General features: G+C 45.5%; 1 protein-coding gene across 5 annotated transcripts in view; it reads left to right on the top strand.

Moving 5' to 3' along the window:
* SH2D4A (SH2 domain containing 4A) overlaps nt 1-25,371 on the top strand; it is a 764,817-nt gene that overhangs the window by 611,241 nt on the left and 128,205 nt on the right. The window lies entirely within an intron of this gene.

Raw genomic sequence — 25,371 nt, 5'->3', positions numbered from 1 at the left:
TTGTCAACAGCCACAGTTTAGTTTTCCGTACCCAACCCCTTTAATGTTGTACCGTTTTTTTAAAGAGATGGTCTTTAGTGAATAGATATTTGTACTTAATTACTTCATTCTAGAGTTGACCAGAGGAAAGCAAGAGAATAGAGACACTGGTGCCTGATTCAGTGTTTGATGGATGGGATACTTGGGCATGAAGGTGAAGGATATCCCTTCAGTCATGTTACAAATGCTTTATATCCTGTAGCACTTGTAAAAAGGCGGGCGAGATTTCCATCACATTTGTAATGGAGTATTCCATCAAACTCTGAATAAGGCCTATTGTTCTTTAATGTTCTCGTGTGCTAATGCTTTAGATCTCAAACATGAAATGAGTAATATATACCTTCTACTTTTACTAAACGTGTCTCTACTGATGATCCTCTAGCAAAGAGACCTTACATGCCTAACTACTTTACTCCTTTGTGAAAGTGAAAAGGGATTGATCTAGCTATGAGTTGTAGCAAACTATAAATTCACATCTCTGCTTGAGAGATCCTAACTATCTCAGATGTCAAACAAACCCTCCCAGGGAATAAGGTGATGTATGAAAGCTCTGAGGTTTTGTTGCCACATGCACAGCCCGGGATCTAGAATGATCTATCATTCCCTTTTTGTTAAACATTAACTTGCTGCTTCGCAGTGAAATGTAATCAATTTAACAACTAGTGTTGGCCGGGGTCCCATTGTTTTTGCAAAACCTAAAGGTGTACATATGCATAACTAGCATTCAATTATTGGATGAAGTGGGCATCTGTTGTGTGTTTTTTGTGCCTGTTCTGTGCAATTGGTGAGTTTGGCCTAGTGTGTGTGTCGGAAGCTTTTACCTGAACAGTGCTGTCTGCAGATTTCTTGGGCATTCAATACGACATGTGGATTTAAAAGTTCAAGTCATGTACTTAAGTTGATTTGACTCAGTTTGAATTCTATTTTATTTTTTTATTTGCAGAGATGTCTATCATGCAGGGCAAGCCTCAGATGCGGCCTCAAGGGCTTTCCAAATGAGTTGCATGCATAGATAAGACAATGTAGGACTGATCATATAAGTTACTGAAGCACATGAATGGGATAGCAGGGGCAGGGATCACGACATCTAAATGAGAATTAATAACATGGTGAGAAAAGGCTTCCCTCAGAGCAAAATACAAAGTGTCTAAATAAAACGCTGTATCATTTGGTTATAAATGCAGACAAGAAAGATGTTGATGAGTTTGATTTGATTTAACCCTGGCCATGTACTGGCTGGACTATGCCAGGGACCCATTATTCCCACCTTTACAGGGAGTGGAAGTGCATCAGTTATAAATTTCATTTTTGTTTCAACCTCCCATTCACTCACTTTTGTTGGATTTCTCCATGGAAGATAGTATCTTCAGTGACCACAACCCTTTATACATCACGGTCAGTTGGCCTCCACGAGGGAAATCTAGGCAGACAGCAGCTAGGGGGATACTGGAAGCCATGGACCAGGGTTGATCGTGATTGCTCTTGAGCGGCTAGGAAACGGAGGGAAGTGTTAGGCACTAAACCAAGGGATCCAGTTTTGGTAAAACCCGGTAGAGGGCTATATAAAGCAGAATTAGTAAGGCACAAGGACGAGTTGGAGCATTGTCAACACTCCTTTTTTGGCAGGAGATGCTGCACAGGTTCTTGACGCACATATCACAGAAGACAAATGAGTTGGTCACTTTGAGGAAATGTTTAGAAGTCTATCAGATGTGAGTATAGCCAATGGAAGTGGAGAAGGGAAATTGGCTCTTATTATCACAGCTGAAGAAGTCAGAAAGGGTACTGAAGCGTTGCCTAGAAACAAGGCACCAGGACCCGATGGTATTCCCCCGGATCTTTACATATCAAACCCACAGTTGTGGGTGCCAGTACTTATATCAATTACTAACGAAGCTATAAGAGCCGACACGCTTAGCACCTGGTCTATATCCAGCATTTTCCCAGTGTTGAAAAAAGATGACAGGGATATTACTCTCGGTTAAATGCCAATCTCCATACTGGACTCAACGGTAAAGGTGGTGGGACGCATTCTATTGGACTGGTTAACCACATGGGAAGATGAATATAATATCTTAGCAGACATCCAATATGGTTTTCATCCGGGGAGGTCAACAGTGGACCAATGCTTGAATTTGTTTATGACTGTAAACAAGTACACATCTTTCATGGAACTGTCCTCCGCCTTTGACTGTGTGAACAGAACTAAGCTATGGGAGACCCTGTTGCGTATGGGAGTGGATAAAGATATTGTCCTCTTCTTACAAGACCTCCATAGGGAAACTAAAGCGGAGGCACGATATATCAACGATTGCGAGGTGACCCAGCAGCTTCCAATCCAGACAGGTGTTCGACAGGATTGCATAAATTCCCCTTTTTAAATGTAATTTATACATCAATAACCTGGAGAAGGTATTACTAGACAAAAGGTGGACTTCCAGCAGGTGGGAGGGCGTGGCTTGCCAGTATTATTGTATGCAGACAATGCTGTCATCATGGGCTGGACCGTGAGGGGGTTGCAAACCTTACTTAACTCCTTGGTGATATTCATGGAAGACTGGGACCTGTTAGTTAACAACTCCAAGTTATATGTGATGCAGGTGGGACATAGTTGAAAGATATCCTTTAATTTTAAGGTTGGTTCTACTATAGTCCCAAAGACCAGTGCTTTTTCTTACCTGGGGGTTACATTGGATGCCAAGATAAGCTGGGGTTCATTAAAAAGCAGAAAGAAGGGGACAATTTTACGGGCCAATACTTAACCTTGTCTTTCGTCTGGGTAAAAAACTAATAGGACCTCCTGCAGATTTATAGAGCCAAGTGCATAGCACAGGTGCGTATGGTAGTGAAATCTGGAGTTATATTTCTCATGACCAGCTCCATGGAGTTGAAAACAATCTCCTGAGACAGGTATTTTCTCAACCGCAGGGAACGTCTACTATCATTGTACATGAAGAACTGGATTTGGCCTATTTGTCTGACTTGTCCTTTCGCCCCTTGTCCAATTGGCTCAAAATATGGATAGGCAATGGGACTGCTTAAATAAAGAGATCCTAAAGGCCTGTCTGGCCCTAGACCATGTTCACTAGATTCCCAGGCTCAAATTCATATGGGAAGGTTTTTGGAATCTAGGAAGAGCAGATCTCTTTAGCATCCCAGACTCAATCAGCGGGAGGGACCTGGTTTAGGCCAAGGAGGCTTTCCTTAGACAGCGGGTGGCAGACAGAGAAGAGCGTGAGCTAAGGAAGCCGAGTGCACGTAGATTGTATCATCTTGAAAACTATTCAATTTACGGAACCATATCTTCTAGGGCTCCTTAGCTCTTATGATCACTTTTTACTGACTGACCAGGTTCCGCTTTGATTTATTCCATCTTCTCCTCTGTCACCGACAGGGGAGAAATAAAGGTGGGACCCTGTTGCCCTGATGCTGCGACGGCAAGTCTTCACAGGATAGGCTCCAGTTTTTTATGTTTTGTACAGCTAAAAGGTACCGAGGAAGACCTATATAATTCCAATCTTCAAAAAAGCAAGTTTAGTCCAGTGTGTCCAGCTTTTGCCTTTCTATTTATGCTGTCAGGGAGCACGGTATTGTATGTTCTTAGCTTTTTAAAGGCTGCAGTCAGGCTTAGATCGAGCTCTGACTAATTACTGAGGGTAGAGCAGGCTTGGATGCACATTTTTTTTTGTTTACTTTGTGTTTATTTGCATTTTTAAAATTATGTGTATTTTAATGAAGAAGTGTAACTGATGGTTGTTGATACGTAGAATTGGCGTACTTTGGATTCCTGTAATCCAGATATTTATGTTTTTTGGACAAAAAAACTGAATAAAGTGTTGTTGACTTCTAGATCGGAAAAAGGATAAAAAAAAATATTCATTTCAAACAGAGTGCGTAAGTTAACAGACTAGACTTGCTATCAAAGTGTATATAAGCTATAGATACAATTACACTTGTGGGCATGCAAGTGCAATATCACAGCACATCACTACAAACAATAAAATGTGAAAGTGACATGTCATGGCAATCATCACGTGTGCACATGCAAAAATTAGGTGTGTACGGGGGGGCGTGGCTAGCAACCAGCCAAGATGGCCGCAGAATAACGGAGCTCTGTGACTGAAGAGCCCTCCCTCATCAAATCCGTACATTTATCCGCATCACCGCAATTCCTGCACCACACCGCCTGATACGGCTGATCCTCCGGTGCACAACGAACCGACCCGTGTCCCTGTGCGCCTAAAACTCGAGGAGCGACATCGAGGTGAACCCTGAGGCCTACTTTGGCGCCAGAAGCCGGGGACTAAAGTGTTAGGAAGACCCAGCGAGGCAAGTACCCTGAGGCGGAGGCCGGCGCACGACCGCTCGCAGGTGCGCCCCGGAGCTACACTCCCGCAGCGTTGCCACAGCTTCGGCAACCCTGGAATAACCCCCCGCTGGCCTCTGTACGGCCCTCCACTTAGAGGGGAGAAAATGCAAGCAGCGAACCGGTGGGGATGGGCGGCCTCCGGCAGATGCGGGCCCACGACGGAGTGATTCACGCGGCCGCAACCGGTCGCTAGACTCCGGCATATCTACAAGCCTCAGCGACTCCCCAACAGATCATCCGACCACAGGCCACCACAACACCCCAGCCACAAACGGAGGGGCACATCCCTTGGGTGCAACACGCGAAGCCCACACCAACCACTGGGCTCCGACATATCCACGAGTCGAAGTGACGCCATACCGTACCACCCTAGCCATAGACCGCTGTAACGCTCTGGCCACTGACAGAGGGGCATAAACCAAGAAAAGCGTCACGTTTTCTACCCCGAGGATTACTACAGTGGCGACCTCAGCACCACTGGGCAGGAGCTAGGGCTAACCCACGAAGACACTAACCGCTGCTAACACAGCTAAAAGCGCCCTGTCTATCCACTTACAGAACGCGACCGCCCTGCCCTACTCTCCCAGTGACACTGCGGTGCAGGACTTACTGCTTTGACGAGTCGCTGAACTACCTCTGGGCAAACCTTAAACCCACTCAGCGCACCACATCCTGTGGCCTACATAATAAGTGGCAGGGGGACAAGAGGCCAGCAGGCCTCAAAGCTAGACAAATTTGCCTACCACAAAGACCCACCAGACAATCCAAGAGGGGAAATACAGCGGACGCCACCCCAGCCCAATGGTGCCCCGAATGAACCTGAAAAGGTCACCCTGCAAGATGTGATGGCAACACTAAAGATGATGCAATCCTCAATGGGCACAATATCTACGGATGTCTCCCTGATAAGGGGAGATTTTGCGACGATGTCGGACCGCCTCGTGGAGGTGGAGAAGACCACTACCGGGCTCGTGGGAGACACATCGGATCTTCAGCGTAGAGTCCAAAAACTAGAAGATGATAATGCCACACTGAGGGCTAAACTTGACGATCAGGAAGGCCGCTCACAGCGCAATAACGTATGCCTGATAGGTGTACCAGAAACGGCAGGCGGCCCAGCCCTGGACCTGTACGTTGAGGACATCATAAAAAATCAGCTCAAACCCAGAGGGCTATCGAACTATTTCTCGGTGAAATGAGCCCACCGAGTACCCGGAGGAAAGGCCAAACCGGGGGCTCCGCCCCGTCCCATCTTGGCGTGAATCTTCAACTTCAGGGATCAGGACGCTATTTTACAAGCAGCACGCACACGCCCGCCGATAAAAATCGATAATTCAGAAATTAACTTCTATCCAGATTACACAGCGGCAGTGGCTCAACAAAGGAGAGGCTTCACGGATGTAAAGAAAGAACTGCGAGTTCGTGAACTCAAATACTCAATGATCTTTCCAGCAAGGCTCCGCCTTGAATCGGAAGGAAAAACATGGTTTTTTGAATCGCCGCGGGACGCCCAGGATTGGCTAGAGGGATGGAGACCAGCTAGAGGACCCAAGAATCGCGACCCACGGCGAAACAGCGGAAATAGAAGCCCACAGGCAACCGACGAGACCGAATAGACATGAGACGTCACACAGTGGACACTATGGTCTCCACTCGGCACGTTGGCTACTGCTTATTTGACTGAGACGTCTGATTACACTCTCCGACAGGACGTGAGATATACCAAACAGCTGAGAGACTACTTAGCCGCAATCGTGAATGGTCGACCATGGTAAGACTCAGATCACGGACACAGGGATTCATGCAGGTAAGAAATCCTGATTTAAAACGACACTACATGGTATTTTCAGAGAGAGGGACTCGACGAGAAATGGCTAAAGCTAGGCACACTGATACCCTACATAGGATTTACGAACTGGGAGATAAGACAGGGAAAATGCTCGCTTGGCTTGAAATGAAGGATAGAGCAGACAGATGGATAGCCCAATTAGCACTGCCTGATGGCACACATACTACCTCCCCCCAAAGGATAGTTGAAGAACTAGCCTCATATTACGAAAAGGTATACACTGCACGTGGTAGTGTGACAGAAGAGGACAGCACACAATTCCTACATGACATACCACTTACCACTCTATCACAGGAAGACGCTCAAGCTCTAGATGGTGATTTAACGGTGGAAGAATTGGGGAAGGCACTAGCAGCCCTACACACGGGCAAAGCAATGGGGCCAAACGGCCTACCGGTAGAACTCTATAAAACAATGGCACGACAACTCATCCCTAACATGCTCCCCATGTATAATGACTGCCTAACACAGGGTACACTGACAGCAGATCAGCGATTAGCCACCATTGTCACAATTCATAAACCTGGCAAACCACCTGACCAGACGTCCTCATATCGACCGATCTCACTAATGAACACAGACGCGAAAGTGTTAGCGAAACTATTGGCACTACGACTACAGCCGCACCTCACAACATTAATACACCCGGGCCAGTCGGGCTTTATGCCCGGGCGGAATACATCTCTTAACCTGCGGTGTCTTAATGGGGTACTTCACCGTATTCCAATGCTGCGTGAAGAAGCGGCCATTCTATCCCTAGACGCAACTATGGCGTTCGACCTTGTGGAATGGCCTTTCCTTTTTGCAGTGCTCCGAAAGATGGGATTTGGCCCCAAATTCTGTAGCTGGATTAAACTGCTATATACCGCACCCTTAGCTCAAGTGGTTGCCAATGGCCATACATCGCGTACGATCACGCTGGGTCGCGGTACAAGACAGGGGTGCCCACTGTCCCCACTTTTATTCGCACTCATATTGGAACCATTGGCGGTGAAAATACGCACGGAACCAATGATCCGTGGGATCACATGGGAGACGGGTTGGGAAGACAGCATCTCCCTCTACGCCGATGATGTATTGATATACTTAATGTCCCTGGCCACATCTCTAACAGCCCTGCTGGACGTCCTAAAGAAATATGGGGAAGTATCAGGCTACACGATTAATTGGGCGAAGTCGCTCCTATACTTACTACACGGTCAAATGCCCACACTACCTTCTGCCTGTACACTACAAACAGTAACCAGGGGGTTCCGATACCTTGGAATTTATGTCACGCCACAAGACTCCATTTTTATGGAAGAAAATTTACTGAAACCTCTACAGAGGCTCAAATCGGATGTAACACACTGGCGGTCCCTCCCACTGACACTGTTAGGAAGGGCAGCGCTCTTCAAGATGCTTTCGCTCCCAAGATTCCTCTATGCGTTACAAAATACCCCGTTTCCGATCCCTATCACTTACTTTAAGGCAATAGATGCAGAAATCTCCTCACTATTATGGGATGGAAAACCGGCTCGTATAGCACACTCCAAACTAATCCGCAGCTGGTACGATGGGGGGATCGCACTGCCAAGTGTCAAATTGTACTACTGGGCCGCACAACTAACTGTAATCAACCAATGGTTGCATACTCCACTACATGATCCAGCCTACAGCCTTGACAGGACTATACTCCCCACAGAAAAACTGATGAAGGCCCTATACACTAACAAACGACGGCACACGCTCACGGGCCCTACGGCCCACACTGTTAAGATTTGGCACACAGCTCAAAGAGCCCTGGGATGGGAGGGAGTGCTCACACTTGCCACCCCACTCTGGGACACACGTCGTCTTGGTACCTTGGCTAACACTAAGGGATTTAGGCAATGGGACCTAATTGGTATCTCAGATAGGAGACCTATGGAGTCGGGGAGCAATCATCACATTTGAAGCCTTAAAAGAGAAATACGGAATGGCGGGTACCGAGTTCTACCGCTATACTCAAATCAGACATGCTTTGCAAAGTGCCATTCCATTAGGGACAACACTGGGCCGAATCCTCCCCACTGGAGGATAGACTCCTCACCGATCATCTTGAAAAGAAAGCAATCTCACTCACGTACCGTAAACTGATAAATAATCTTCCAGACCCGACGGTGGTTCTCCGGAGCAAGTGGGAGGTAGAACTAGGAGACATAGATGACGAAGACTGGTTATATGCACTAGCTTCGGCGAGAGACGCCTCCATACCATCTCGGCTAAAACTCATACAACTAAAGATATTGCATAGAATATACTATTCCCGCACCCTATTGCACAAATTGGGATAAGTCCCAGAGCCTGAATGCCTGAGAGGTTGCGGGCTCCCGGGAACATACTACCATATACTATGGGACTGTCCCAAAATACAAACATATTGGACATATGTAATGTCGGACATTTCAGAAGCAAGCAGGGTAGATCAGTACAGCCAGAACCTAGGTGTTGCATATTAAATATTTGGTCGCCTACAGACCTCAATCGGGGGCTACAGACCTGGGCATCACTGGGCATGGCTCTTGCAAAGCGGAACATCGCTAGAAAATGGGGATCCGGCCTAATACCCTCAAGAGCACAGTGGGGAAATGACATGGATGCGGCGATGGTAGCAGAAAGGGCTGTATATGTACATAGGGGGTGCCCGAAAAAATGGTCCAAAATCTGGGAGAAATGGAATGAGTACCGGGGAAACATATGTGAACCCCCGCAAGAACTGTCTGAACCTGAAACAAGCCCATAGGGCGGGCTACATGATGTACTATATATATAACGACAATGTACCTATAAGTGGGGGGGGGAAACAAAAGGGAAAGGAATGCTGTTGTTTGTTGATGTAAATGTTTATTGAGGAACTGTTTCTGTACACGTGCTACCTAGAAGATTATCCATAGGTGAACGAACATTTGCAGGCCCACATATCTAATACATGCACGTATGCTATGTTACATACTTCAGGGCACTAATCAATGTATACTGTACTGAACTGTGTGAAATGCATTCTTTAATGTATGCCTTTACATGAAAGGAAACAAATTGTACATATACTGTTACAATGCTAAAAAGCCAATAAAAACAGTTTAAAAAAAAAAATTAGGTGTGTTTATTTGCTTTTTTGTTAAAACCACCCAAAAATATTTTATCAAAATATTACTATTCCTTACCCTATACTTTAGGGGATACCCCCTCCTGGTTTCGAACGTAGTGGTGTCTTTTCTAGTCCCACAATAATTTATAAGGTAAAAATATTAGTTATATCTAAATACAGGCATACTCATGTGTGTGAAGTTATAAGGAAGGAAGGGAAAAAGATTCGCCCCGGGGTTTCTTTGTTTGCTGTGTCAGACCTAACACCAGACTAAACTATATGCGAGGGAACAACTTCTCCCTTTCGACTTATCAGTAGAGGCCAAAAGTGCCTCACCAATCCCACACAGGAGTACTTTAGTTGCATTCATGGAAAATACAGGGCGCAGTATATGCAACCTGTGCCTACTGCCTTGTTTATTCCAGTTTTAGGGGGGATAATCTTTCCCTTGGGTGTGTCTCTTCCATCTGTGTCAATATATACATATTAAATAAGTGCCACTGCCTGTGATAATTTACCGGCACCTCAATTACGTTGTTAACGCGTTACTCACTGTAACGCTTAAGGGCTGTCTGTGTGGTACATGAAATAACAGCAGTCACATGTGTGAGTGGAGGCCACATTTAAATCCCTCCTACAGTCTATTTCGTTATATCAGAGTGAGTGCCGCTACTATCAGTTACACTTTAAGAAAAACTGCACCTTGGTTATTTAAATAACTTGCTACGAGCTTGCATGCCAGTAAACGTCTCAATGTTTGTCTGTGGTGGGTGTGAATGATGACGACAGACAACACCTCAGGGGCCTCATTTGGGGTCCATTAAGCAGTTGTTCGCCGCCTTCCAGAGGAAGGGCCTCAACAATTAGGAATTGTCACTGAACAGTACGCTGCAATTCTTTATGGCAGGCAGTGAAAGCAGAAACTATGATTACAAATCCAGCCCCTGTTCTGTCTGACTCTACTTTAAATGTAGGCGTTATACCCAGTTGCGCCATTACTTTTAATGGCAGATTGCAATTCAGATCTTTTGTGCGCCTCTACTACAAACACTTGTAGTATTCCAACAAAGATATGCGAGCATAACTAATTGCTTTCTCTAATCAATATTACTTACCCTCGTATTGTCTGATTTAATATATATCTTATCTTGACACTTAAGGGTGAGACAAAGCCTGTCGTGTTCTTGCTGCTCAGGAACCACGCAGGAAACAGGTATGGGTTTGGTTGCTCTTTATTCAATATTCTTGCTTCCCTGCCCACATGCACATCTGTCCTCGTGCCCTCCTCGTACCAACTGCCCTGTTTACTCCCTGACCGGAAGTGGTGTCCAGTTCCTTCCTGCCTTGTTGTCCGGTGCAGGGTCCTAGTGCCCTTCACCCAGGCCACTACATCTCCCCCCTTTGTCACAAAGAAATGATGATAGAAGAGAGAGAGAGAGAGAAAAGTTGTAGAGATAGGAAGAAGGAAGAAAAGTTAGCTCAGAACAGAGAAATGATACGTATGCTTCCCATCACTTTATTTCTTCAATAAGTCTTTTCGGCCTTCTGCTTGCTCTTTTTGGACAAGTCTCTTCCTGTAATTCTTCTGCTCGCGCTTCGCCCTTGTCTATTCCCTTCCCGTTGTGATTCATCACTTCATCTCCTCCTGTCGCAGTATCTTGGCCGTCTTCATTCATGGTTTTCAGTCCTTTGAAATAAGAACTGTTTTGTGTTATTCTGTGATGTTCGGATGCCGCTGTAATCAGTGGCCCCTTCACGTTTATGATTGTTAGTGGTTCCTTTGGGAACAGGTTGTGAGACTTTGCTGACGCACCACCACTTCGTCTCCTTCTTTGAGGTATGATGGGGTGGCATGATGCCTTGCATCTGCATATGCTTTCATCTTTTCGTTGGCTTCCTTGTCTTTAGCTGCAATGCTGCTGTGCTATGGTTGACGCCTTTGCTTCTATCTGTAGTAGCCTTGCCCTCCCCAGTACTTACTCAGCGGGGCATCTTCCCGTGGAGCTGTGTGGTGTGTTTCTATAGTCTCGTAAAACCTGACATAGAGCTTGTCCGATGGTGATCTGCACCAGCTTCGCTCGTTGGACAGCTTTATTGATGTTCCCCATAAACTGCTCCACGATGCCATTCGGTTTTGGCCACAGCGATGTTATTTTCCTGTGGTTAATGCCCAGGTAGGACATGAACCTTTGGAACTCATCTCCTGAAAATGGAGGACCATTGTCTGTCTTTAGGGTTTCTGGGGAGCACCAGACCGCAAAGATGTTGTCTATGATTGGTAGCATCGCTGTTGCCCACGTTGATGATACGTGTCGCACTATGGGGAATCGTGAGTACTCGTCAATGATCACGAGCAGGTAGTTGCCCGTGTCTAGTGGTCCAAAAACATCAGCTGCCAACGTTGTCCACACCGCCCTTGGGAGTTCTGACATTTGTAGAGGTTCTGGTTTGGCTGGCTTTCCTGTTTGACAGATGTGGCACGTCACAATGGTGTCTTCCACCATTCTATCCAGGCCAGGGAACCAGACTTTTTCCCTTAGCAGTTTTCTGTTGCTACCATTCCGCGGTGTGACTCGTGTGCCACATTGACAGTCTGTCTCCTTAGTGATCTTGGTATCACTATTCTTGTTCCTCGCATCATTATTCCTGTTTCTGTCTCCGACAGTTCTTCATGTATTTTTTTTAGTGCCAGCCTTTCCTCCTTGTTTACTTCTTCTCCCCAGGTGCAGTTGTTGTTGATGTGTCTCCATCTCTGCGTCCTTGTCGTTTCTTTAGCCAGCCGCAGGGTGGCATCTTTAGCTGTCTCTTGCTCTAGTTCCACTAACTTTATTGGCGCCGGATTGTTTTGCTTGAGTACAAAATTGAGATATTCCTCAGCCATTGATGCGGTCTCTGGTGACTGTGGTAGAGGGTGTCTTGACATGTAGTCAGCCGGGTTATGTTCCTTTCCTGGCTTTTGCACAATTTTGAAGTCATAGTCCATCAAACTTATGCCCCAGCTCTCAATGCGAGGTGGCATCTTCGCCGATGGATTGCCATATATTGTCACCAGAGCCTGATGATCTGTGATGATAGTGAACGACTTCCCGTAGATGAACATGTGATAGTGTTCGCACGCCCATACCACTGCTATGCTTTCCTTTTCTGGTTGGGAGTATGCCTTTCCAATGTCAGATAAGCTTGTCCTTGCATACGCAACAATCGTTCTTGGTGAATCTCTCCCCGGGAGGTACTGTGTTAGTATTGCTCCTAGTCCCACTGGGCTGGCATCTACCATCAGCTCAGTGCATAGCAAAGGGTCAAATTAGGCAAGATGATCTACAGTCATTACGGCCTTTATGATGCCCAGCTGCATTCCTGTGACCAAAAGAACTTCTGACCTTGATTTGTTGGCTCTCGGAGCGGTGTGCTCACCGTGGCGAAATCCCTGGTGTAGCGAGCACAGTAGCTGGCCAGCCCTAGAAATGACCTCACGTCTGTGACATCCTTGAGAGGACTCGTGTTTCTCAGTGTCTCTATTTTGCTGGGATCTGGCCTCATCCCTTTCTTGGAGAAAATGTGTCAGAAGTATGCCAATTCACTTCTCTCCAGTTCGCACTTGTCTGCGTTCAGTGTTAATCCCGCTTGTTCCAGCTGTAAGCATACTTGGTGCAGGGCCCTATCATGTTCCTCATCTGACCGCCCGAATACTAGAATGTCATCACTTAGTTTAGGCTGTTCTTCACCGCTCTTATTACCTGCCTCATGGTCTCTTGAAATATCTCTGCAGCCGATGAAATGCCAAAGCTCAGTCTCTTGTAGCGAAACAGGCCCAAGTGCGTCGAGAACGTGGTAATGTATCTTGACTGTTGGTCCAGCTCTAGTTGGTGGAATCCTATGGACAAGTCTAACTTTGAAAATGTCGAAACAAAACAAAAGGGGGAGGATAGAGGTTCCTAAAGAATAGAATCTACCTCCTATCAAACTTTGTATAAACAATGGGATTCTATCCTATGTATCTTATTTTTATTTTTTTTTTATTCTTTTGTGATGAGTGAAAAGGGCTTGTCTCTGGAGATGTCAGAGAGAAGCACTATGTGTTTTTAAAATACCCCTCACACGTTGTGAATCTCATCATCGTCTACCTGTCATCTCGTCCACTTAACCAACTACCAAATTCGCAGGTACGTTCCCAGGCTCCTTGACTAAGCTCCCCCCGTCCCTCACGTACGGAAGGGATGCCTGAACACAATCTCGGACTTCCCAACTCACTCTGAAATGGTTCCGATGTGAATCTCATCTTAGCCCCCGCTAACACGTTTAGAGTACTACGCCTGATGTCACGGTCAGAGGGTACTTTGACCGCTCTCCAGGCTCAATCCGCTCCCCACGCAAGCTCCAGTTCCACTGCTAAGAGCTGCCTATCACTAATAGGGATTTCACCTTAGATCAAAGGATCTTCGGAGCCAAACACACGCCTCTGGACCCCTGCTACACCGCCCTTCGCCTCTGCCGCAACCTAATTTTCACGCCTTAAAAAACACTCCATGAGATCAACAAGCCATTCCCCCTAATTGTTCCAAGATGCCGCCGGCCCTGAGTTCAGTCATGCAGTCCTGCCCGTTACAGAATCTCCTTTCCCCCCTTGGTCAGAACACCTACACCATAACTTTCCCATAAAAACTCTCCTTCAAAGCAAAAAAACGCTTTAAACAGAATCTTATTAGGCAACATCCCGAAACACTCATTGTGGACACCTACCACTGCTCATCAAGAGGGCAAAGAAAAATGGACTTCATTTTCCACACCTTAAGATCGAACTCATGGGTTACCACTTTCAACTCACTCCTCCCTGTCTCAAAAACCACCCTCTCAGAACATAACCGGAAACTAACTATCTCCCCCCTCAACCAACAGTCTCTCTCCGGAGACATCACCATCACCATTTTCCGTAATGGCACCATTCTTATACAGGCGAAAGATGAAAACCTAGAGTTCTTCGACTCCCTCTTCCCCACTCTAAAGACGGCTACTGCTCTCTATCCTCACCAGCCACGCACCTCCCCCCCCGTGGCTCCAGTCAAACCCCCAAGCTGCAAAGCAGGCTTCCTTCACCTCTTCGTGCACCACTGCCCATGCCTACTCATATCACCAGCCATTCGCCTCCCCCAACCCCGTCCCTCAATTCCCCTCACCCCACGGCCACCTCCACTCCCTCCCTACCTCCCAGAACTCTGCCCCCCCTCCCTCCCATCTCCCAATCCCCCAGACACCCCCCTTCCTCCCTACCTCCCAGAACTCTAACGTGCTCCATTCCACTCAGTGAAGATAACCACCTCTCCCAAAGGGGCTGCAACCCTCCTCCCTCTCGTTTCCCTGACCACTTGATCTCGAAACCTGAACCTGATCCACTTACCCCTGCTATCCCCCAGTCATTATCTCACCCCAAACCTTTTCCCCCTCTCCGGCCCCCGCCCATCTGAACCCCAACGCTGTCTCAGTCCCTCCCTCCCCAACTATCCCTCCAAACAGCATCTCGCCCCATTACCCCTCTCCCTCTTCAGTCCTTTACAAACCGAAATCGATCCCTCCTACCTCTTCTCCCCCCCCCACGAAGGCCCTGCCCCTTCGCCCCTCTCACTTATGGCCCAGCCCCCCCCTCACTACCCCCCCCAGCTCCCAGGATGACACATCGCTTGGACCTTCTTGAAGCCCAGATCGCCACGCTGATCCTCGGACTAAAAGAAACCCTTTCCTTCCTTGAGAAACACCAGCTACCCCCCCATCTCGTCTCACCTCGCCTCCTCCGCAACCTCACGTTAGGAATGACGCCCCCCCCGATCGGACCCCTGTCCCCCCCAGGCTCTCGGCCTCCTCTTACTGAACCACAAGTTGACTGTCCCAGAAGAACCTCTTCCTCTCCCTCCCCTCAGGAAGTGAGCTCCCGAGTCGCATCCTATAAACCCCCCCCAACCATCCTGCACAAGCTATACTCCCGCTTCCCTCTCCCCTCTCTTCGATCCAAGTCATCACTGGTATGAGAAGAGACCCGCCTCACCGCAAAACCACCAGACCCCCAGCCCATCTCGCATCCCTACCCAGAGCGAATTTGGTCAACCGGAACCCGGATGCAGACCCCCCCCATCAATTGCATGCTCATCAACTGCAGATCAGCCGTCAAACACGCGACTGAACTAGCCGAAACTATCCTCTCTCATGACCTAGATGTAGCCTTCATCACCGAAACATGGCTGAACACCCTATCCCCTCCCATCTTGGACACGCTGGTGCCTCCAGGCTTCTCACTTATCCACAAAGACAGACCCATACGCAAAGGAGGCGGAATAGCAATAATCCACAGAAGTGACCTCTCCATTACTGAATCCTCCGCCCTCGTCTACAACTCCTTTGAATGCCTCTCGGTCAACATCAATTCGCCCCACCACAGCCCACTCCTATGCCTTCTCCTTTACCACCCTCCAGGCAACGCTACTGTATTTGGCGAACAGCTGTCTGATCTGATCACTCAAACCGCTCTCAACAGTGACGTCAAAATAATTCTGGGTGACCTCAACCTAAGATGGAACGCAACCAAGAATCCGCTCATTCAATCTCTCACCTCCCTTCTACAAGACCACGATATGATCCAACACTGCTCAGAAGAATCACACCATAGAGGAGCGATCCTTGATGCAATCATTGCGGACAAAAAGACAATTTCTATTGACAACATCATCCCCGTGGACTGGTCCGACCACCATGCCATCCTCTTTCATATCAACCACCCGGCTCTTTTCCTCCCACCCACCCACCTAAACCTCCCCCAAGTGGGTCAGAAACTTATCGAAAGTCCCCCCTGACAAGCTTCAAGATGCCATCAGTTCTCTCCTCCCGAGCTCGACAGAGCTCCTCTCAACCACGGATCTCACCTCGCTCTATCACTCCAACCTAGAGTGTGTCCTGGACCAGCTGGCACCTAGAAAACTGAAAAACAACAGAAGCATTCCCTCCAGGTCTTGGTTCTCCACTGACATCAATGATGAATGCAGACTCCTAAGAGCCACAGAAAGATCCTGGAGGAACAACCCCACTGCCCTCAACCGGGACCAACTCAAAACAGCTCGCAAAACCTACCTTAATCATGTCAAGAACAAAAAATCATCCTTCTTCTGCTCTGCTCTAGATGAGGCTAAAAACCGCCCCAAAGAACTCTTCAATATCATCAGAAACCAAACCTCCATACCCATGACAGACAGCTTAACTGCGTCCAAATCCCAGTGCGACGACTTTGCTAACTTCTTCAACGAAGAAATTGCCTCAACTGACCGATCTTGCAGCAATCTTTCCACCCTATCAGAGTTGCACCCTACTGCTTCTACCCACCCAAGATCAACAACGGCAGCCACTCGCTGGTCTTCCTTCCAACCCATCCAAACTGAAGCGATAAGCGATCTCATTGCCATCGCTAATCCCTCGTCTCACTCCTTTGATCAGCTGCCCTCGAGACTGACGAAAGACCTGAAACTTACTCTAGCCCCTATCTGGGCCAAGATTATCAACAGCTCCTTGAGCGATGGTCCAATCCCGGACTGCCTTAAACTAGGTCAAGTCACGCCACTCCTAAAAAAAACCTGGCCTCGACCCTACGGTCTTGAACAACTTCAGACCAGTGTCAAACCTGCCGCTCTTATCGAAAATCTAGGGAAAATGTATGCTATCTCAGCTAACACAACACCTGGAGATCTTGAATCTTCTTGACCCACACCAATCTGGGTTCAGAAAGGGCTGCAGCACAGAAACCGCAATCCTCAATGTGATGGATGACCTACACAGGTCTCTCGACTCCAACCAATGTAGCCTCCTCATCCTCTTAGACCTCTCGGCAGCGTTCGACACAGTGGATCACAACCTACTACTCAATGTCCTTCAGCAGAGAGCGGGTTTGGCTAAAACTGTTCTCAAATGGTTCGCCTCCGTTCTCAACAACCGCACTCACACTATCAAAATTAAAAGCTACAATTCGGACCCTCTCCCCATTACTAGAGGAGTCCCACAGGGGTCAGTACTCTCCCCACAACTTTTCAACATCTACATGGAGCCCCTCACTACAATTCTAAGGAACTCCAACATCCCCTTTCACCGCTATGCGGACGACACACAACTCTACCTGGAAACCACTTCGATTGCAGACATCCACAGAGGTCCAACACTGGCTCTCATCCAACCACCTCAAACTTAATGAAGAAAAGACAGAAGTGCTCCTCATCTCAAACAAAAATGATAATCCCCAAATACTCGAATGGCTCAAAGCCTTAAACGCCCTCAATGTTCCTCTTGTTCCTACAACCTCCGTCAAATCACTGGGGATCACTTTGGACCCAAAACTGGACATGAAAGAACACATCTCTAAAACTGCCAAAAGTGCTTTCCTTAACCTGAAACTTCTTTACAAACTTAAACCCTTCCTCCCCTTGAAAGACCTGAAACAGGCCACTCAGGCACTGGTACTCTCCAGGATTGACTATGGCATTGCTACTCTGACTGGAACAGCCAAATCTCATCTAGGTCCTTTGACGGCTACCCTGAATGCAGCAGCTAGAATGGTCACGGGAACTAAGAAATATGAGCACATCTCCCCGGCTCTCAAGGACCTGAAATGGCTTCCTATTAATCTTCGAACCAACTTCCGCACAGCCTGCCTCACACACAAAGCCCTACATACAGGTGAACCGGAATATCTGGCCAATAAACTCAAGAGAGCCGGTCAGTCCAGGACTCTCAGAAGCTCCAACACGCTCCTACTCATACCTCTGAAATCACAGAAACGCAAAAGATCTAACAGGTCCTTTGCGGGAAATGCTCCTAAGATATGGAACTCCATCTCCCCACACATCAGGATGACAACCTCCTTCCTAAAATTCAAGACACTACTCAAAACCTTCTTTCTTGAGCGAGCTGGATCGTAACGAGAATCACCGTCTGACTTTAATAGTTCACTATCTCTTTGGTCCCAGCAAGAACCTGATGACTCTCCCTTGTTCTCCGCCATGTCGCCCTCATGCTGTCAATGTATAGACTTTTACTTCCTACTATGCTTTCCCATACTTTCCTTACCCTGCTCGACCTACCTGTTATGTTGATGCTTATTTGTATCCGTTGTGAAGCGCTCTGATACCTTCGGGTCTAGCTAGCGCTATACAAAACTTAAATAAATAAATAAATGCTTCACCATAGGGGTCTTCCCGTCCCTCTATGGTGCGGGGCGTGCTACGACCTACGACTATGCGGGAGCACTTTATTTGTGAAAAAACTATGTGTTTTAGTGAAGATTGTGAGAGTGATAGAGAAAGTGAGGGTTGTGCAGGATAAAAGGAGAATTAAAAATGTCCTGGCTAGTGGAAAAAATACACTTTATTCAGTTCCCTAGCTGGAAACCTTAAAAGGAGAAATTAAATGGGGCGTAGAATTTCTACTCCCTACTTGGTCGACATGTTTCGAATGCAGACCCCACTGGTTTTCTCATCAGGACCTATATACGATCCCTACTAAACTCTACATGAACCCAGTGGGTTTTTGTATGCCTATTATCGCATGAAAACTGACTGCAAAAATAGGCTGGCCAGTATTGACCAAAAGGGTTAAATAACCCTAAAAAATTACCAGATTGGTACCTGTAAAAGGAAACAAAAACACATGAAAATATATATACAACCTACTGGTTGTCTGTTTCATAACACATCATCACCATGTGGATTATTTCACATTACTTTGTGATATATTTTAGTTCATTTCCATGGTTGTAAATACTTCCATTCTACTGTTGAGAGAAATACTCCCATTCGTGAAAACAGACTGAGACACACGCACCATTCATGATTGCACCGGCCAACATTATCATAATGCGATATGTTCCATAGTATTTTTGTAAGAGGAAATCTACACATTTATTTCGTGATATATTTTTCAGTTCTTTTCGTTTGTCTTAAAATACTTTCATTACTATGGTGAGAAAAGCACTTTCATTGGTAAAAACGGACTGAACCACATACACCATACATGATAGCACAGACCGACATTCATTTGTACATACATGCTCAAAATTCTGGTGCGTATATTATTTCAGTGACATAGGTTCTCGTAAGGATCATAGTGGATACATACAACGTTGTCTCTGGATGATAAGCCACATGAGCAAGCAGCAGGGAAAAAAGGCTTCCTATTTGATATCAATGTTTTTCATTGTGAAAACAGAAAAGCTTTTGCCTGCATCACACCTCCGTGCTGCTCCGTGGTATGGTATCGGTGGACTGGCTGTCCGCTATTTAACCCATGGTTAATTACGTTTCCCGCTTCATCAATTGCTCGGAAAATGCACACAACTGTGTGCTTGGCCTTTACCCGGAAGTGTACTTACTCTGAAAATACCAGCCGAAAAAGTTTCTTGGCCTCTGACTGGTTGATTGGCTTCGTCCTATCAGTGAATGTAGAGCATTGAGCCTTTCAACTAGAAAGTAAACCAAAATGGCCGCCCCATATTAGAACTATTCTTAATACGAAAAGTTACTAGCTTCCTGTATCATTGTTCGAAGCACATGTGTGCATTCTGATTTCCTATGTTTACCAAGATATTGTATATACACACAAGACGAATCGCTAGGGCATATTATGTTCCAAGAACTATTGTCTTTGAATGTTATTTTTAGAGGGCGCTTAAATTTAAATTGTTGGCAGAGACATGAATATTATCTGTTTTCCAGTGAGAACGATGTCACTTAATATGGCGAACTTTAGTATTCCCAATTAGACGCTATATTAATAGAACTCAAAGCGTGCCATACGTTGTGCTCATTCAGTGGATGGCCGCACCGCCTTGTGTGAACTATTATCACTGTATATAGTTTATAGTGGGCGCATGAATTTAGATTTTTTGGCAGAGTCCAGATCATTGTCTGTTTTCCATTCTGAACTGAGTGACTTTATATGAAGAATTTTAATATTCTTAATTAAACGATGTACTGGTAGAGCTCATTGTAAGCCTTACATTATGTTCATTCAGTAGGTGGACGCACAGCCTTGTGTTGTGCCCGTTTATTCTTGGTGCTTAAGATCATGCCTTTAGGCATCAGTGAGCGGACGCCTAGCCAAGTTTCAATGTACTGCGCTTATCTCCTTATGGTGCTTGTGACCATGCCTGTAGGTCTCAATATTCCTGTTGTTCATGAAATATCTTTATTATTTCAGTTGCTCAACATCCTTAGTGAAGTTTATATATATATTTGTCACTAGGCTGTGCCCAGGGCTTAAAAACGGAGTCACAGTGATTCTGAATTTCCAGAGATATATGTGCCTTCCATTTGCATGTTCCACTATTGTCATAATTGGCTCCACGGGATCTCATCATTGAGACCGATCTCATTCGTCTTGAGGCGGTGCACCCATTGCTGTTCTTTTTCAAAAGATTCTTTTCATTTATCACTTGCTCTATTACTGTCCAGTAGATGTCACTGGGACTATGCCCTTTTTCCAGGAAGTGTGCCGCCATTTTGGTCGTGGTTCTTTTGCATTTTATGTTGCATTTGTGCTCACCTATCCTTGTTTTTACAGCCCGAGTTGTCATGCCAACATACTCATAGAGGTATGGGCATCTCATCAAGTATACCACATTTGTGGAATTACATGTGGTGAACTTTCTTTGCTCCCAGGAACTTCCATTTTGGAACTTGATTTCTTTGCTCTTGGATGTTAAATGGCAGACCTTGCATTGCCCGCTAGGATGATGACCATGTATATTGTCCATTGCCGTGGATAGATTGTGTGCTATGGTCTTTTTTGGCCTTGTGTGCACTACCATATCCCTAATACTTTTTCCTTTTCTGTGGGAAAACATAGGTTTTGGCAGTTGTAATCCACCACTGTTCAAAATTTTCCAATGTTTATTGACAATTTTGATCACTTTATTTGATTCTGTGTTATAAGTTGTGATACAAAATGGACGCTTGTCTTCCTGTTTTGGGATAATTGGTTCAAGCAGACTTTCTCTGCAGTTGTTACGTGCTCTCTTGTACACCTTTTCAATTATCTTTGTGGGGTACTGTCGCATCTGAAGTTTTTCTTTCAGTTGATGAGACTGTGTCTTGAAATCCGCTATTTCAGTGCAGTTTCTTCGGAGGTGCAAAAATTGGCCATAGGGAAGATTGTCCCTGAGATGTTTTGGATGGAAGCTGTGGTACATAAGGAGGCAATTCTTTGATGTGGTTTTGAAATGCGTGGTCGTTACCAGTCTTCCATCTTTTGGCATTATGTTGAGATCCAGGCACTAGACTTTCTTTAGAGATGGTGCTGGTGAATTTTAGAAAATCGTTTTGGTAATTCAACCAAGTGATGAAACTGTTGGCTGTCTTTTCATCTCCATCCCAAATAATCAAAATGTCGTCTATATACCTTTTCCAGGTGTGGATCTGGTTATAGAATGGGTTGTTGGAATTCAGTATTTTCGTTTTTTCTAAATGGTGGACATAGAGACCAGCTATGCTGGGAGCAAACGTGCTCCTCATGCTGGTCCCATGTTTCTGGAGGTACAGTGTATTCTCGTATTCGAAAAAGGTCTCTTTCAGCGCCAGATCACAACATTCCATGACCACATTTCTCGGTGTTTGATACTCCCAGTCGATGTTAAATAGGACTTCTTCGATGATGTTCAAGGTTTCTCCATGGGGAAGGCTAGTGTATAGACTTTCAACATCACAACTTATTAGCAGTTGATGTTGTGGGTCAAATCTGAGATCTTCAAAAAGTACCAGAACGTCTTTAGTATCTCTCAAATAGGTAGAAGTTTTCTGCACTATTGGTCTCAGAAAGGTATTGGCAAATTTGGATACTGGTTCCAATATTGATCCTATCCCCAATACAATTGGACGGCCTGGTGGGTTCACCAGGCTTTTGTGGATCTTGGGGATTGTGTACAGGTAAGGTATGATGGGCGATTTTTGTATTAAAAATGTGCCTTCCTCTTTTGTTATCCATCCATGGGGTAAAGATTCTTCCACCATGGTGGTGATCCGTATTCGTATCCTTTCAGTAGGGTCATCAGCCAGGACTTGGTAATTCCTTCTGTCCTGGAGGAGACGTCTGCATTCCTGATCATACTGGACCGCAGATTGTATAACTATGGCCCCTCCTTTGTCCGCTGGTTTTATTACCAATTGGTGGTTATTGCTGAGTTCTTTTAAGGCCTTCCGTTCTTCTGCAGAGATGTTTTGAAAGGTATGTTTATTGTTAGGGTCAGGTCTTCAAGATCCTTCATGATAGCCTTTTCAAAGGCCAGTAGTTGTACTGGTAAAGTGTGGTCTGGAGGGGTGAAATTCTATTTCGGTTTTAAACCTGTATCACCTTGAATTTTTTTTGTTGTCATCTTTATTTTGAAAGAAGATTTGTAATTTCAATCTTCGTACGAAGTTCTGTATCTCTTTACACCAAATAAATTTGTCTAGGTTATTTGATGGGACGTACCCCAGACCTTTCTCTAATACGGAGGTTTGAGCAGTTGTTAGATGTTCATTTGTCAGGCTTCTATCAAAAAGGGGGGAAGAGGATTTTCGGTCCATTCAGTTCCCCTGATTAGATCCAAAGTTAATCAAAAAGGAATGCACACTAGTATCTACTAAACCATTGGTTCAACTATGACAACCCTCATAGGCAGCCTGATTCAATCGATGCGGTGTATCTTTTATCCGCCCCGTCAGGTGTCATGGCATATTCATAGGGTAGTCAAGAAGCGTGTGGTATGCCCGCCTCACCCGAGGCTACCTCTGGTCCAGGTAGAAGTGTCCAGGAATAACAGGGAGGGAAAATTATTATAAAAGGCAGTGTGTCTCCAAAAAGTTTTTTTATGAAAAGGGTTGACACTGTCGGTTAAAAATTATCGATATATATGTAATCGAGTAACTAGATTACCATATATCTATGTATATATGGATGCGTCAACATGTTTCAGCTCTTTGGGCCCATCCGGGTCTGTAGAGCTTTCGTCAGGACAAAAAAACAAAAAACATAAAATGAGGTACTCACACAAGTCGTGTAGGTTCCTTTCGCTATTTTTAGCGTTTCTTATTACATCACCTGGAACATAGGGACACAAACACAAACAATACAGTACAATATAGTATGTTGGTTATAGTGATTAGGCATAATGCTTTTCTTGAAGCACACATACTAGGATTACTAGTGAAACGATATGCACCTAGTTTTTAGCTACATAAATTTGTTGCGAAGGAGAGAGTAGTAGAGAACAGGATTTTGGTGTACATACAGTGAGCAGACTGATTAATACATGGCATGTTGTAGCGGTAAGATATTATAAGTTTTTATGATTAAACTCTATTAAGCATCTAGTCAAAATGCGCGCAATATTGTATGGCATTTACGCGCTCCGTTATATGGCATTGAGGACACGCGGTAAAAATCACTCTGAACAGTACCTTAATAGGTTCTTTTGAGAACTTCAACAGGGGTTTAGAAGTCCCTAGACGTGGTCTTTGCTAGAAGGATATTACCAGAAATTAGAAAGTCATAAACTGGACTTCTTACCCGTGTGCTGTCGTCTATGGCAATGGTTCTTACCCACGCGGACCGCGTTTAGGTCCCTGTGCTGACTCTGCCCCTGGTTACAGGCGGGGCTCAGCTTCCGGCCTTATGACAGCGAGACTTGAAACAAAGGGAGGACTCCAATATATGACCTCCGTCCCTCCAAGATGGATTCCGCCTCCGAGTGTAACACGAAGATTTCAAATATACAGGTTTATGGACCTGGTGTGTTCTTTTTTTTTTTTGTTAAAGATAATAACAAATAAGCACGTTGTTTGTCAGATTGGATAAAGGGCACAGGCAGTGATCTGTCGTTTTGGCAACATATCAACTCATAACTGGATGATAATGTCCATGAGTTTTTCATTCATTATGTGGATTCCGATGATGGTGATCCAGTCGTTCTTTAACAGATGTATGTCACACTTATCTAGACCAAGTGGATTGTTTTTCATTCCTGCCTTAATGCGAATGGTATTCCTCATGGAAATATTAGTAGAACTGGCTCCATGGAATGTTATCATTCATCCCTGATAGATGGGTGCCCAAACGGTCCACTCACCTTTGTTCTTTTTCAAACAGAATTTGTTCTGCATTGTTGTTCTTGTCTTGCAGCATTTCGAGTACTGTCCAGCTCAAGTCATCACAGGAATGTCCCGCTTCCACAAAATGTGTGCAAAGCTTCGTGTTGTTTCTCTTCATTCTCACGTTACTCCGATGTTCTCCAATTCGTAACTTGATTTTCCTACAGGTCATGCCTATATATTGGCGTTTGCAGGGACAGGTGACCATGTAGATCAGATGAGACGAATTACAGTTGGTGTGATGCTTCTGGGTCCATTTAAAAGTCTCTGTCAATTGAAGAGTTTTGGTCGGTTTTGTGAATTTACATACACCACAGGTACCACATGGGTAATGTCCAACGACAGGTTGCATCCTGGCGTCTCTTATGACAGTGTATGGTTGTTTCATTTTAGGTCTTGTGTGGACTAGGACGTCTTTTATATTTTTAGTTCTCTTGTTTGCAAATCTTGGTTTTGGCCAATCAAATTGTCCGGAGGTAACTATCTGCCAGTTTTTTCTGATGAGTTTCTGTACATCATAAGTAGCTGGACAATAAGTGGTTACACAAGTCACCAAATCCTTTATTGGTTCCTTTTTATTGGTTTGTAAAAGGCATTCGCATGGCTGATGTTTAGCCCTTTTCATGCATTTTTTGATCACTGATGGTGTGTAATCCCTTTGTTTTAATTTTTGGCTCAATTCCATTGCTTGTATCTGATAGTCATTGTCTTTGCTGCAGTTCCGTTTGTGGCGTAGAAATTGGCTGAAAGGGAGATTGTCCCGCAGTGGTCGTGGATGGTGACTACAGTACGAGAGCAAGCTGTTCTTTGCCGTGGGTTTTGTGAAAGTTTTTGTCTCCAACTTCCCGTTCTCATGAAA

This window comes from Lissotriton helveticus, chromosome 2_1, assembly GCF_964261635.1.
Source record: "Lissotriton helveticus chromosome 2_1, aLisHel1.1, whole genome shotgun sequence".
In the NCBI taxonomy this organism is placed as follows: Eukaryota; Metazoa; Chordata; class Amphibia; order Caudata; family Salamandridae; genus Lissotriton; species Lissotriton helveticus.
This window is presented reverse-complemented; position numbering and strand designations above follow the sequence as displayed.